The 16,660-nt window shown below is 49.1% G+C and overlaps 1 protein-coding gene across 1 annotated transcript in view; it reads left to right on the forward strand.

The window, feature by feature from the left end:
• Window positions 1–16,660, forward strand: part of C8H6orf132 (chromosome 8 C6orf132 homolog) — a 151,558-nt gene that overhangs the window by 44,617 nt on the left and 90,281 nt on the right. The window lies entirely within an intron of this gene.

Raw genomic sequence — 16,660 nt, forward strand, 5'->3', positions numbered from 1 at the left:
GCTAGGATGCTTTGGTTTACACATGACATAGATTGATATTAACACCCTCAACATAAATGTGAGAGGCGTGCCTGTTTTTCAGAGACGATCAGTCTGTGGATGGATTTTTGCTACTGCCATCCTCGGGTTGTGCTCCACATCCAGTCGTGAACGGTACTTCGTCTTTAATACCGCAAGTACGTAGAACCCAATCTCACATAAATAGGACGAGCTGAAAGGCAAGAGAGTTTTGATAGCAGTTTCTCCCAAAGCTGAATATTCTGCAGACCTTTTCAGCCAAGACAGGGACTTTAAGGGAGACAGTGTTAGATTTTTTCGAGCACTCCCTAGCTCAGAGGTCATACACGAGAAACAATTCTTCTCTAGAAATCATTAACCAACGTTTAGGCAGCATTATAATGGGATAATTGCCCACCAACCAGTTATGGATCCAAAGACAGTTGAAAGTCCACAGAGAGGGCGTTGAACGAACACCTAATTGAGAATTCCTAAGTGGTACGATAAGTTGCTTGCCTGAAGCAGTGGCAGTTTTGGACAAGTCGGGCTTATGTTTAAAAAAAATAGATCTAATAATAAATTAATGATGTTGTCTATTTGACTTTAGGGCGATGTTGTCTGACAGACTTTGTGATGGCATGGACATGTTTGTAATTTTGGGTGCCCTGGGCCAAAACTATTTTGGGGGCCCCTGTTCAGAACAGCTTTGAGTTTAAATGATTTACTTTCAGCTCTGCCTTACCCTATTTAGCCAGGCTCCTAACGGTGCACAGGCGCTGTAGTCGAAATTCTAAAAGCGTTTACATCTAATATTCCGAGATAGTGATGTGTTTTCACTGTTGTAACAAAGCAGCAGCCCACTAATTTTACAGTGAATAATATCTGTGATATCCTCCAATTTCTCATATGTGAGGACTCGCTTGGAGCTAACTTTTTTATGGTTGTTGCATGAAACAAACACATTTCTCTCCAAATAGTAATAGACTCCCTCACATCAATCACATTAAAAAGAGATTAAACAAAACTGTATTTGCAAGAATCTGTTTAGGAATTATTCCAGGTTATCAGGGCAAAAACAGAACGGTCTCTATCAAGGAGCCCCTGGAAGGCTGGATTGCACCGCATGTAAATGTGTCCTTTTGTAATTTAGGACGAAAACCTTGATGGGGCAGGACACGCCCATACTTGTGTGCAGGGTGAGTGAGGTGGCCATATGAATTTGGGTGCGCATGTTGGTGCAGAGTGGGACGAATGAATGTATGGTTAGTGGTGGGCTTATTTGAGTGAGATTGTAGATTGAACAGTGAGAGGGACAAGTGAGTGAAGTGTCACGAGTGCAGGTTGAGTCGTGGGCTCGTGTGACTGCAGGGTGAACAGCGCAAGTGCATTGTGAGTGCAGAGTGATCACTGTGAGTGGAGGGTAAGTGGGTCAATGGTGTGAGTGCATGGTGATCATTGTGAGTGCATGGTGATCATTGTGAGTGCAGGGTGATCATTGTGAGTGCAGGGTGATCATTGTGAGTGCAGGGTGATCATTGTGAGTGCAGGGTGATCATTGTGAGTGCATGGTGATCAGTGTGAGTGCAGGGCGATCAGTGTGAGTGCAGGGCGATCAGTGTGAGTGCAGGGCGATCAGTGTGAGTGCAGGGCGATCAGTGTGAGTGCAGGGCGATCAGTGTGAGTGCAGGGCGATCAGTGTGAGTGCAGGGCGATCAGTGTGAGTGCAGGGCGATCAGTGTGAGTGCAGGGCGATCAGTGTGAGTGCAGGGCGATCAGTGTGAGCGCATGGTGATCAGTGTGAGCGCATGGTGATCAGTGGTGTGAGCGCATGGTGATCAGAGGTGTGAGCGCATGGTGATCAGAGGTGTGAGCGCATGGTGATCAGAGGTGTGAGCGCATGGTGATCAGAGGTGTGAGCGCATGGTGATCAGTAGTGTGAGCGCATGGTGATCAGTAGTGTGAGCGCAGGGTGATCAGTAGTGTGAGCGCAGGGTGATCAGTAGTGTGAGCGCAGGGTGATCAGTAGTGTGAGCGCAGGGTGATCAGTGGTGTGAGCGCAGGGTGATCAGTGGTGTGAGCGCAGGGTGATCAGTGGTGTGAGCGCAGGGTGATCAGTGGTGTGAGCGCAGGGTGATCAGTAGTGTGAGCGCAGGGTGATCAGTAGTGTGAGCGCATGGTGATCAGTGGTGTGAGCGCATGGTGATCAGTGGTGTGAGCGCATGGTGATCAGTGGTGTGAGCGCATGGTGATCAGTGGTGTGAGCGCAGGGTGATCAGTGGTGTGAGCGCAGGGTGATCAGTAGTGTGAGCGCAGGGTGATCAGTAGTGTGAGCGCAGGGTGATCAGTAGTGTGAGCGCAGGGTGATCAGTAGTGTGAGCGCATGGTGATCAGTGGTGTGAGCGCATGGTGATCAGTGGTGTGAGCGCATGGTGATCAGTGGTGTGAGCGCATGGTGATCAGTGGTGTGAGCGCATGGTGATCAGTGGTGTGAGCGCATGGTGATCAGTGGTGTGAGCGCATGGTGATCAGTGGTGTGAGCGCATGGTGATCAGTAGTGTGAGCGCAGGGTGATCAGTAGTGTGAGCGCAGGGTGATCAGTAGTGTGAGCGCAGGGTGATCAGTGTGAGCACAGGGTGATCAGTAGTGTGAGCGCAGGGTGATCAGTGGTGTGAGCGCAGGGTGATCAGTGGTGTGAGCGCAGGGTGATCAGTGGTGTGAGCGCAGGGTGATCAGTAGTGTGAGCGCAGGGTGATCAGTAGTGTGAGCGCAGGGTGATCAGTGGTGTGAGCGCAGGGTGATCAGTAGTGTGAGCGCAGGGTGATCAGTGGTGTGAGCGCAGGGTGATCAGTGGTGTGAGCGCAGGGTGATCAGTGGTGTGAGCGCAGGGTGATCAGTAGTGTGAGCGCAGGGTGATCAGTGGTGTGAGCGCATGGTGATCAGAGGTGTGAGCGCATGGTGATCGGAGGTGTGAGCGCATGGTGATCGGAGGTGTGAGCGCATGGTGATCGGAGGTGTGAGCGCATGGTGATCAGTAGTGTGAGCGCATGGTGATCAGTAGTGTGAGCGCATGGTGATCAGTAGTGTGAGCGCATGGTGATCAGTAGTGTGAGCGCAGGGTGATCAGTGGTGTGAGCGCAGGGTGATCAGTGGTGTGAGCGCAGGGTGATCAGTGGTGTGAGCGCAGGGTGATCAGTGGTGTGAGCGCAGGGTGATCAGTGGTGTGAGCGCAGGGTGATCAGTGGTGTGAGCGCAGGGTGATCAGTGGTGTGAGCGCAGGGTGATCAGTGGTGTGAGCGCAGGGTGATCAGTGGTGTGAGCGCAGGGTGATCAGTGGTGTGAGCGCAGGGTGATCAGTAGTGTGAGCGCAGGGTGATCAGTGGTGTGAGCGCAGGGTGATCAGTAGTGTGAGCGCAGGGTGATCAGTAGTGTGAGCGCATGGTGATCAGTGGTGTGAGCGCATGGTGATCAGTGGTGTGAGCGCATGGTGATCAGTGGTGTGAGCGCATGGTGATCAGTGGTGTGAGCGCATGGTGATCAGTGGTGTGAGCGCATGGTGATCAGTGGTGTGAGCGCATGGTGATCAGTGGTGTGAGCGCATGGTGATCAGTAGTGTGAGCGCATGGTGATCAGTAGTGTGAGCGCATGGTGATCAGTGGTGTGAGCGCAGGGTGATCAGAGGTGTGAGCGCATGGTGATCAGTAGTGTGAGCGCAGGGTGATCAGTGTGAGCACAGGGTGATCAGTGGTGTGAGCGCAGGGTGATCAGTGTGAGCACAGGGTGATCAGTAGTGTGAGCGCAGGGTGATCAGTGGTGTGAGCGCAGGGTGATCAGTGGTGTGAGCGCAGGGTGATCAGTGGTGTGAGCGCAGGGTGATCAGTGGTGTGAGCGCAGGGTGATCACTCTGAGTGGAGGGTAAGTGGGTGAATGTTGTGAGTGCATGGTGATCAGTGTGAGTGGAGGGTAAGTGGGTGAATGGTGTGAGTGCATGGTGATCAGTGGTGTGAGCGCAGGGTGATCAGTAGTGTGAGCGCAGGGTGATCAGTAGTGTGAGCGCAGGGTGATCAGTAGTGTGAGCGCAGGGTGATCAGTAGTGTGAGCGCAGGGTGATCAGTGGTGTGAGCGCAGGGTGATCAGTGGTGTGAGCGCAGGGTGATCAGTGGTGTGAGCGCATGGTGATCACTCTGAGTGGAGGGTAAGTGGGTGAATGTTGTGAGTGCATGGTGATCAGTGTGAGTGGAGGGTAAGTGGGTGAATGGTGTGAGTGCATGGTGATCAGTGTGAGTGGAGGGTAAGTGGGTGAATGGTGTGAGTGCATGGTGATCAGTGTGAGTGGAGGGTAAGTGGGTGAATGGTGTGAGTGTATTGGATCAGTGTGAGTGCAGGGTAAGTGGGTGAATGGTGTGAGTGTATTGGATCAGTGTGAGTGCAGGGTGAGGGTGAAAGTGAAGGGCGAGAATGAGGAGCGAGTTGTCTGAATGCAAGGTGCAATCCCAGACACTTGAAGTAACTCAGCAGGTTATTGACCGCAGCGTAGTGTTTCAAATGTGTTCAACTATTGCTATTATGGCAGTAACCAGGGATCAGGGTGGAGGAAAGAAATAATGTGCTGATCCCTCAACAAACTTCCAGTCTTATGATTAGGGTAGCCAGCTCATTATTTTTATGTCACAGATGGTATAAAAATAAGCAGTCACCTAAAGCTGTATTTTCAGCACTTGTCTGCGCATACTTTGAACAGCAAATATAAATAGAAAGAACTTTTAATTGTTTTCTAGAGCTGCCTGAATGATCCATGACTGATAATAAAAGGGAACAAAAACAGAAAAGTCACATTACAAATGAATACATACTACTTTATTTATAACCATATTTAGTGTCAAGACAAGCAATTTGCAGGCTGTTTAAACACCACATGGCTGGCTGGCATTTTGCGCGCCTGCATGTGTAATTTTAAAAGAAACTTTCAGGGATGTTTTAAGGATTTTGAGGGCCTTGGGCCAAATGTATTTTGGGGGCCCCTGTTCGGACCAGCTTTGATTTTATGATGCAGTCTCAGCTCTTTCATGCCTTCTTTGGTCCAATACTAAATGTGTGTACATCCGATATTCAGGGATAGTGATGTGTGTTTTCAGTATGTAACACAACAGCACTTCACTAATATTACTGCAAATAATCTCTGTCACACCCTCCCATTTCTCATATGCGAGATCCTGTATTGATCTAAAATAACTTTTTATATGGATGTTACATGACGCAGAAACAACTTTTGGCCGCAAAATGTCTGTAATAGACTCTTCTTACACTATTTACAACATTGTGTTTAAAAAAAAATGTCAAAGCTGGCTCTTTCAGCCCCCCCCCCCCTGCTTTAAAAGGCTGGGGCCCTGGGCCAGAGCCCACCTTGCCCATGCCTTAAAACATCCCTGGAAACTTCTTCTCCTTTCTGGGAAGAGCTATTTCTCCCAGGAGGGGGTTAATTCATAGACCTGAAATGCCTCAGCTGCAGTGGGAGGCAGGGGGTCTCTCTCCTCTGCTGTGATATGGAACGCGAAGGATCAGGACTGTCTGTTGGTTTGCTTTCGGTTTTAGCAGTGTCAACAAAAAACAATGGTTCTGTTGGGAAGCACGTGGACTTGAGTTCAATATGTACTTAATACGACTGATCAATGAGTTAGTAAACAACAGCACATACACATGAACTAAAAGATTCAGAAGTTGGATTCATTTTACTCCATGGTTTGTATCAGAATCTTCAACAAAATATTTACAGGACTAACCGTCCATAGAACATATACAACATAAGACAATGAGTGATTGAGCGTGCTTATTGACGTGCAATTAACCACAAATATACATATAAACATATATATACAATGACAATATACAGTGATGTACAAATAGGTCCAAAAACGAAAGCATAGACCACAGCAGGATATAATTTTCCTAGTTCAGGTTGTGGAATTGCATAGACACATTGGACAAATAACGTCATTTGTACAATGACATCACTGTATATTGTTTGTTGAACATTCTGATACAAATCATGGAGTAAAATGAATCCAACTTCTGAATCTTTTGGTTCATGTGTATGTGCTGTTGTTTACTAACTCATTGATTAGTCGTATTAAGTACATATTGAACTCAGGTCCACGTGCTTCCCAACAGAACCATTGTTTTTTGTTGACACTATAACGCCCAGGTTCTGAGGGTTACTGGGTTACCCCATTATCTTAAATGGTTCGGTTTTAGCAGAGGAGACTTCCTGCCTCCCACTGCAGCTGAAGCGTTTCAGCTTTATGAATTAACCCCCTCCCCCCCCCCCACGGGAGAGTTAGCAAAACAAAAGCATGGGATCGTAAGGAAAGATTAGAGAGGAGTGAGCGCCCCCCCTGAGATGGCGTCGCACCCCCCGGGGGGGGGGGGGGCGCGCCCCACAGATTGAAGATCTCTGCGTAAGGAATCAGGATCCATGATTGACTTCTCAACACCCCAGCGTGGCAAGCAGTGGAAGTTCCTGTCCTAGACGCTCAATGACTCCTTTAATTCTAATTCTCTTCATTTTAAAGTCATTTGGCAAATCCTAGATTTTACCATTACCCATTATTAATTTGTTTACTGTCTGGCAGTAGAGTTGTTTTTTTATATAATGTAAATTCTTCGTACTGCTCAATAAGCAAGTTCCAGGCTCCTTACACAATTACAATCATCCTATTACATATTTACAATATAAAACTGCTACGTTTGATAATATATTGTTTCGTAATTACATATCCGGATGTTCCAGATGGCACGATAGCAAGGGTTCGGGTTCAGTGGTTCTCACTCGGACTCTTTCCCAAAATGTTGATTACTGTAGATAATGGACAGTAACTAGTTCTGCGAAACAAAGGCCCAATAGTAGAAGGAAATGTTGAGGTGAACCTTGCTTTAGTCCAAACAATGCAGATGTGTGAAATACCCAAAGTCTCAATTTCAATAGTAATTTCCCAGAAGCCCTATCAGGAGAGTCCATCGGGTACCGATGCTGGGCATCTGCTTACTCCAAGCAATTACTGTGGCTTACTGGGGGCCGTTGTTACGGTTCATATGTAATGTCTAGTGTTTATTGTAATAGTCTTGCTCAATGCCTTTTTGGTTATAGCATTAAATTCTGAATGGATTCATCTTTCTCAGAGAATTTTGTCTTGCAAAAAGTTGCATTATTTGCTTTTGTATTTGTACACATTCTTTTCTATTTCTGGCATTAGCTGGGTGTTTTGAAATTACTAAAATTATTTATAGTATATTTATATAATACCCGCTACAGTATACAACACGGAGCAATAGGTCAACCCGCTTCAGCCATTGGCTAACTTCACTATGAAAGGACACACTTGGTTCTTTCACAAAAACCACATCCACACAGAGTAGTTCCCTGACAGGACTAGTATGGCAAACTGTGCTTTCTGGGGCCAAAATATATTGTATGATTTTAGCCAATATTTATTTTTTATTTTGGCATGGGCCTGGCAGCTCCTTGAAAATAAAGTTCTCTAAAAACCATGAATAAACTAACTTTGACAAAACCAAGAGGCTGTTCCACAACATTCGGAAAACCAAAATAAGAAACCTAACCATAGGGGGAACAGGGATTCCACAGACAATGTATGAACAACCCTCTTTCCAGAAAGAAAAAATCTTTTCTAGAGGCCCCTCTCCCACCAGGGTTACCCCTAGGCGGCATGCTTCATCATTGGGGTCATATCAAACCGCTGCGGATTGAGGCGTGCTGCGACTTGCGGACTACGTAGGAGCACTTATTTAGAGAATTTATGTTTGGTGGAGTGATGTGGAGTGGAAAAAATAATTAAAAATACCTAGCCAGTGAGCTCATGTTTTATTTCTGCTCCTAGTTGGTATGTTTTAAAATCAGGGGTTAATACCAGGGAGAGGCCTAACTATGATGAGTGTGTTTTCTCAGCATTACATCATAATGTTTAGAGCTGTCCCCTACAAGCTCTTCTTCAGGACCACTCCGGGACCAGCCCGGTGCGTACCACTCCTAATTAATCCTGTAATGTGGATACAATGAAGTGCACACCTAATGTGTATACACACAATACATACAGTTATTCATTGATACGCCGTATTTCTTTTTAGGCTGAATTTTACCTCATGGTCAGCAGGATTAGAGGGGCTTGTAGTCACACCTGATGGCACATGTCCACACTGAGACCTGTTGGCACATGTCCACACTGAGACCTGTTGGCACGCGTCCACACTGAGACCTGTTGGCACGCGTCCACACTGAGACCTGTTGGCACGCGTCCACACTGAGACCTGTTGGCACGCGTCCACACTGAGACCTGTTGGCACGCGTCCACACTGAGACCTGTTGGCACACGTCCACACTGAGACCTGTTGGCAGACGCCCACACTGAGACCTGTTGGCAGACGCCCACGCTGAGACCTGTTGGCAGACGCCCACGCTGAGACCTGTTGGCAGACGCCCACGCTGAGACCTGTTGGCAGACGCCCACGCTGAGACCTGTTGGCAGACGCCCACGCTGAGACCTGTTGGCAGACGCCCACGCTGAGACCTGTTGGCAGACGCCCACGCTGAGACCATTTGGCAGACGCCCACGCTGAGACCTGTTGGCAGACGCCCACGCTGAGACCTGTTGGCAGACGCCCACGCTGAGACCTGTTGGCAGACGCCCACGCTGAGACCATTTGGCAGACGCCCACGCTGAGACCATTTGGCAGACGCCCACGCTGAGACCATTTGGCAGACGCCCACGCTGAGACCATTTGGCAGACGCCCACGCTGAGACCATTTGGCAGACGCCCACGCTGAGACCATTTGGCAGACGCCCACGCTGAGACCATTTGGCAGACGCCCACGCTGAGACCATTTGGCAGACGCCCACGCTGAGACCATTTGGCAGACGCCCACGCTGAGACCATTTGGCAGACGCCCACGCTGAGACCATTTGGCAGACGCCCACGCTGAGACCATTTGGCAGACGCCCACGCTGAGACCATTTGGCAGACGCCCACGCTGAGACCATTTGGCAGACGCCCACGCTGAGACCATTTGGCAGACGCCCACGCTGAGACCATTTGGCAGACGCCCACGCTGAGACCATTTGGCAGACGCCCACGCTGAGACCATTTGGCAGACGCCCACGCTGAGACCATTTGGCAGACGCCCACGCTGAGACCATTTGGCAGACGCCCACGCTGAGACCATTTGGCAGACGCCCACGCTGAGACCATTTGGCAGACGCCCACGCTGAGACCATTTGGCCCACGCTGAGACCATTTGGCCCACGCTGAGACCATTTGGCCCACGCTGAGACCATTTGGCCCACGCTGAGACCATTTGGCCCACGCTGAGACCAGTTGGCCCACGCTGAGACCAGTTGGCCCACGCTGAGACCAGTTGGCCCACGCTGAGACCAGTTGGCCCACGCTGAGACCAGTTGGCCCACGCTGAGACCAGTTGGCCCACGCTGAGACCAGTTGGCCCACGCTGAGACCTGTTGGCCCACGCTGAGACCTGTTGGCCCACGCTGAGACCTGTTGGCCCACGCTGAGACCTGTTGGCCCACGCTGAGACCTGTTGGCCCACGCTGAGACCTGTTGGCCCACGCTGAGACCTGTTGGCCCACGCTGAGACCTGTTGGCCCACGTCCACGCTGAGACCTGTTGGCCCACGTCCACGCTGAGACCTGTTGGCCCACGTCCACGCTGAGACCTGTTGGCCCACGTCCACGCTGAGACCTGTTGGCCCACGTCCACGCTGAGACCTGTTGGCCCACGTCCACGCTGAGACCTGTTGGCACACGCCCACACTGCGTGCAGTTCGAGATCTCGCCTTCAGTACCCGCCTCTGGTTGTTAAGCCGGAGTCCGAGGCTTCTCTGCAGGTGCACGAGGCAGCAGAGCCAATAAGAGCCCCTGGAGCCTTTCCAGCAGATGGTAGGGCTGGGGTGGAATCAGCTGCTCGTCAGGGAACGCCTGCTGAGAACTCCATTCACCCCACAGTCCGGGTCCGGTGGCTGGTAGAATAAGGATAGGAAAACCAAGGCGCGGAGGGATTTGTCACGTCTTTATTAGGCAAATAAAGCAAAAGTAATGGCAAGCGCAATATTTCACCCTAAATATGGATGCAATTGTACTGAGAGCTCGAAAACCATTTACCCCCTTTACCTCTTTTCAAACAACCGCCAGGTGACTTCAGCTCTGTACAAGTGTTACAACGCAACACTTCCAAGGTTCTGCAAGAGGCGCGCTGTGCCTGTGACGAGCCATTTTGAGAAACCCCTCCACCATAGACCAGATATAGTGATGTGGGCCCTTGAGGCACACTCCTTCCGGCAAGCCATCTTGTGGCTTCTGATTCGTTAATAGGCTTGTTAGTCCCTCCTTAGTGCCTCATTGTCTTCATTTGTAACCTTCCATGAGGACGGGCCCTTTTACTTCTGTTGTTACACGTTACGTCTTATTTAGCCTGCGCGCACTATTTTCTTTAATGTGTTTCTCCTACTGCAGGCACGACATGCTTTCCTGCAACATTCAGCGTGCCATGCGAACTTTAACTTTCAAAGTAGCCCGTGGCGGTCGAGATCTAGAATTTGCAAGAGTTTGAGCTATTGGCATTGTAAATGACAATGCCTTTTATTGATGTGTTAAATACCAAAACCGATAAATAAAAGGCATTGTCATTTATAATGCCAATAGCTTAAACTCTCGCAAGTGCCTAATAATACGCCTGCTCGAAGGCCTTGCAGCCCAGGCTGGCCTGTGGTTCTTGGAGCACGGCCAAGGTTGGTTTACATGTGGTTGAGTCTGTTCTGTAATGGCACAGATGAGCTAAACCCAATCAAACCATCCTAGGAACGCTGCATGGGCAGCCCCAGAGTGGCATCGCAAGCCAGTCCTGGCAATTGCATCCCAGCGGCCCCCGGGGGGAGGAAGGGAGGATTCACTGCTGCTGTGCTTTTGTGCACTGCTGCAGAACTGGCCCCCTCTACCAAAAACAGCCCCCACGATCCAAAACTGGGCCCCACCTTTCCAGCCCACCAGGGAAACCCCCAGGGCCCTCTACGGCCAGTCCGGCCCTGGCCATTACCTGTGATTCCATTTATTTCAAGCATTTGCATTACTTGTTTACTTTCTACTTGAGCCAGCCTAGTGTGCCAGTGTTGGACAAGGCCTGTCGGGCACTCTGGCAGTTTTGGGATTGAATGACAGTTAAGCTCCTTGCTAGTAGGCCACCGCCCTGTTTTGCACCGGCCACGTGCCGCGATGAGTAGGGTGTGGCCGCTCCACTTCAGCCATGGGCTGTGTGGGTGCGGCCGCAACCCTGGCAGCCAGTGCACGTCACCGAGAGCCGTGCTGAATGATCTCCTGGCATAAGATGGCTTTCGATGTCAGTGGCGTTTCCATAGCGGAGAGTGCATGGACGTACAGTAGTAGGAAATGTAAAAACACCTCGTTTCCAGTTTCTTGGATGTTGTAGGTTTTACTCTCTTCTCGCAAAGAAAGAACTTGTCTTACTTACCTCTTGCTGTCTCAGTCTGGCAGCAATGAAGCCCTAAAACAAAAGTTACTCCCTCCTAATACGATGAGTTCTCAGTTTAGCGACCTTTGGAGAATGAAATCTCTGAATCGGATCTGCACCGGGATCTTCCAGCTCTGCCTTTTCATCTGACACTGAGTGCATACAAGCACTTCCGGTATTGGCTTTCCATGAGCCGCAATGGAGTGAGTGCTAGGTCAGGAAACGGGTAGTTGCAGTGCTGTTCCATATCATTTACACAACAGGTGCACAAGCCTCCAGATCTAACTCACCCAATGTACGAGCTTGTGAGTAACCTACCTACAAAACAGTGGCCCGCTGTAGATGAGGGGGTGCATGGTAGTGGGAGAATGGCATTACCCAACAGGAAGAGAGAGGGTTTCATGGAGGGTAGAAGTGCCCAGGGTGTGTAAGGACCACTTTTAGAGGTGGTTGGTGTCGGAGGTGCTGAGAATAGAAACTCTCCGGTGGTGATCTGGGTGTTTATCCAGCTATGAAGAATCGTGCTGGGGTTCTGCAACCGCTGCCCACCTCGTGGTGGCCGAACCAGTTTCTGTATATAGGAATGCACGTAGGATCTGCAATCCCTGATCCACACGGGTCAGGAGAGCAGCAACTTCCCTTTTCCACTTTAGGACGATGAAGAAGACCATCCTTTCCACGGGACTCCTTGTCCGGAACTATGTACCTCATGGATGCCAGCACAGAGGGCACCCCATTCCTAAACATTGTAGCCCCGTCTCCTGATGTACAGCACTGGGGTGTTTTATGGCTTGAGGTCTGTTGAGTAAGAAACCATACTAATAAGATCAGAATGAGTGGCGCTCGTGCCATGTAAGTCTCTTCTCCGGCTCAAGGTGAAGACTATAAGCCTTGCGACCTATCCTGCTCATTTCAGCCTCCTAATGGTCCAACGTCCATGAAGCATGAACTGCGCTCTTGCCAGCCGGGTGCACGGAGCACCGTGCTTGGAATGATTGACCAACTCATTCTGTGACCGTGACGAATTGTTACGTGTGGATGTCCAGCGTGCCGTCTCCCAGTCTCCTCCCACCACTGTGAAGCAGCCCCTACCTCAACACCAACCTGATCCCATTGAATCAATGTGAGTCTGTGACATTTGCATTGGGTTGGAGAGGCCTTAAATGATGACTGGCTTTGTCCGCCGCTTAGTGTTACTCTAGCGGGTTTCCTTGTAAATGATTCGTCTACCACCTTTGCCGCCCTGTGAGGGTGAAGCGGCCACCTGTCACTCTGCTCTTTGATTGGCTAGAGCCCACATCCACACTGTGTAGGCTTCAGCGATTGGGTCTGGAGGCTGCTGAGCACAGTATCTCTTAATTCAGGGATTTGAATATTTTAGTGTGCACCAGTCAGGTGGGGACTAAGACCAGTTAGACAAAAACTCCCGCCTCGGGCGCACAATCGCAGCAATGGGGCGTTCACTTAGGAAACCTACAATGGACACCAGTCTTTTGGAAGGGCGGCCACATGGCTCCCCGTTACCAGGACCCCGAGAGCTGTGAAAGAAACTTTGTACTGGTGCAAAAAGTGAGGCGAATTCTGCTGCTTGTGCAATATGGACTGGATGGCTTAACCATGAAAGGTTTAGGCATGCGGCCCGTGCTTTTTTGCATTTTATGTCACAAATTTAAACATCATAAAATAAGAACACCCCGAGAATTTAGCAGAGAAACTCTGGTCCTAAGAACCCCGCACTTAAATGTGAGCAAACTGATTCACGCTGTGTACTCTTTCTGCGTATGTAACAAAAAAGAAACTGAAAGTGACCTGCCTTACACGGTTGAAAGCAAAGAACATCTGTTTTTCCACATTTTACGTAAAGCCAACAAATAATGACGTACATGTATGCCAGACATTGCCAGACTGCAAGACAGCGGAAATGCTGTCAATGGATCGCCGTGTTCTTTTTATTTTTTATGTGTCAGTGATGCGTTTCTGTAAAGCGTTCCCTGATTCCATTGGTACCTTTAACAAACTCGCGTATCCTGTGAGCTGTGATCGGCATCGCACTGTAAACATTAAGTGTCGTACAGCAATCGATCATGTGTTACAAAAAGCCTATATTCGAAGTCCCAGTGTCACAGAACGGTGGCTTCGACCCCTGCAGTGTCTTGCCCTGCTGTACTCCGGTGTAACATTCATTCTGGCCTCCGCGCGCGCACACAACCTCGCGCACGTGAGGCGCCAGCCCCGCGGGCGCGCACGCGCTCGATGACGTGGAGGCGGCTTTTCATGGGGATGCCTGGGCTCGCGAGCTGTGCCTCTGAGACACAAGAAAGGGGCGCGGCTGCTTATATTTCTCTGACAGTGACTCAGTTTCTTTCTGGGGATGACGCTGTTTTTTCCCCTGCAAATTGATTTGCCTACAATAATGGGAAAAGTGAGAGATTACAAAAATAATAATGGGGAGAATATATTTCTCCCATTGACTTCTACTGAGGCCTGAATCTGGTCTATTGTCATGTACTGGGACTAAATGAAAAGATAGTTTTTTTTTTTTGTTGTTGTTTTTTTTAAACCTTACCTGTCGGGAGCACAGAGAAAGTGCTATGGCAACCTGAGAGAGTGTGACACAAATGTTGTGCCCTTGCCTGCAGGAACAGGTCACTGGCAGTGCATACTCTGAGTCACACAAGGCTGGTCTCGGTCTGCAGAAGCCTGACAAGAAATGAAGTTATTGCATACAGGAATCAAGACTAGCGTTGGAATCGGTAGTCTCCCGGCTGAATCGGGAGGGTTGACATGTATGGATATGCTTTATAGCAACTAACCAAAGCGGTGCTAAATCCCATCCTGAAATATTGCATTCAGCTCAGACGCCGCCGCCCTCCTTCGGATTAGTGCAAAGGGGCGTGTGCGGTCCAACTGACCTGATTCGACTCCAGCATACATCTGAGAATGAACAGCGCCTGACTAGGAAGGGTTTTTAAATTATCCAGTTTAAATGATCTAATTTTATCAACCTCGGAAGGGAATAAAAAATATGGCACGAACATAGATACACGGTAAAAGGTATGGAGCACAGAAGCCGCACAAACAGCACGTGCACATTTTTGGTAGCCTGTGCATTACCACACACATGCCTGTTGGATTTTGCGATGCATGTTTTTCATCAACGGCTCTAGAGAGGTTTCGTGCTTTATTTAACAAGGAAACATTTCAACCTAAAAAGATTTGTTATTCATGGTTATGAGGGTCTCGCGAGACAGTATCCGCATAGGTAATCGTTCATTGGCCCAATCGAATGGCACGCTCCGACAATATTATCCGCCGCAAGGACACATGATGGGTTTTCTTCTATGAGTCGCTGAAACATGCAAAAGACGTTTACGTTAATAAGCTGCAACGCATCGCGACAGAAGAAGATTGTAAAGATATTGTTGGACCAGAGAGTAGTGGGGAAAAAAGCAATCCTAAAACTAAAGGGGAGCTGTTCCACTGGCGCGCCTCTTCTAAACCTGTGGCTTAAAAAGCACTCTCTTAAGTGTTTGCATTTAAGATGTCACTTAAAAACCCCTTTTACCATCTGCTAGAGCCATTGTCGTTAACAGAAAGCATGTACACAGAGGTGTAATTGGTCCACCGCCTTCAGTCATTGCTTCTTGGAAGTGAAGTTCACATTTCTCAGCAGCCCACACTACAGTCATTCCACATTGGTCATTGCGGTCTGGAGTCTAGCCTCCCTACAGCAGTTGCGTCAACCTGGGGGAGGCGCTCGCTTTCATTTAAGAGCAGCTGCAGGCGCTGCTTAGAATGTCCTGCGACGAGTGAGCCCTTGACACTGTACCACTAGCATGGATACCAAGGCCAGAGTTAGCTCTATTGGCATGGATGCATTAGGATATGCCTTATGCGGCTCCGGTGAGAAGGTGTAGGACAGCAACATCTGTTTCATAACCGTTCTCGCTCTTACACGGTGATTGAGCGGCACCTGCATACGATCTCTGCTGCTTGAGCGGGGGAGGAAGGTTCAAGAGCCTACACCGCCTGGATGTGTATGTGAGACCACCCGTGAGAGAGACTGAATGTTTGAGAACCTTGAGTAATGGAAGGTAAGATGGCGGCATCCTTATGTGCTCTGGAGGGGTTGAGTAGAAGCTGGTTGGCCATTGTTGGGCAACAGGTGGCGGCTGGTTGTGCTGACTGGGGGCACTGTGCAATGCTTTAACTTCTATAAAAGGATTGCTCGTTCTGTCCTCGCGGAGCTGCGTTCTTGCCAGTATTCCACTAGACAAACTGCCAGAGCGGGTCAGCCGTGGCTAGATTTGCTGTCTTTGGATGGTGGCGGGCAGGTTGATGCTGTGCGTCTATAGGCATAGGGCACACCTCTAACCCATTTCTGTGTGGCTTGTGAAGTGCTGCTGTTTTATTATTGTGGTAGTCGAAATGAATATTAATTTTTTTTAATTGAAACTATTAGCGCGCATTAGATGACACTCTATATGAATTTAAGAAATCCTATCATTTTGAAAACTGGACATTTGAGCTGTCTACTGAGCTCTTAGCCAAGCATCATAAAATGGAAGTTTCACCAAGTGCCCACAGTGCCAGTCTACAGACTCCAGGTAGATATGTAGGTAGACATCCTGGCATCCAGGGCAGTGATGTATCTTTGCTGTACATTGTGCGCCTCGTAACGTTGATTATTGGTTCTCTATCGAGCAGTCTAGCCTCACTGTCATTCTTAAGAGGTTGCCAAATCGGTGTAATACCCCTATTTCAAAATGAAGATTTTTGACCCAAATGTTGCAAGAGGTTAGAATTTGCCTGAACATTGCTCTTTCGAACTCAGATGTTTACATTGAACCCCAATAATAGTCCTATAGATTGTTTACACTGGCCCTGGTGTGAGTTTTAGGCTGCACTCACCAGGGGTGTAACATTTTTATGAAAGCATTGTCGTAACTTTGCATTCTCTGTGCATTATATACCGAGGAGGAAAAAAGGCAGAGTGTGGGAGAATCATGGTGCAACCCGCCGGACCTTTTATGAGGTTGCACAGTCATGACTGCTAAACGTGGTGTCTCCCAGAACCAGGACCAATGACCTTGTTGATATAAAATCTACCCTCTCT

This window comes from Triturus cristatus, chromosome 8, assembly GCF_964204655.1.
Source record: "Triturus cristatus chromosome 8, aTriCri1.1, whole genome shotgun sequence".
NCBI lineage: Eukaryota > Metazoa > Chordata > Amphibia > Caudata > Salamandridae > Triturus > Triturus cristatus.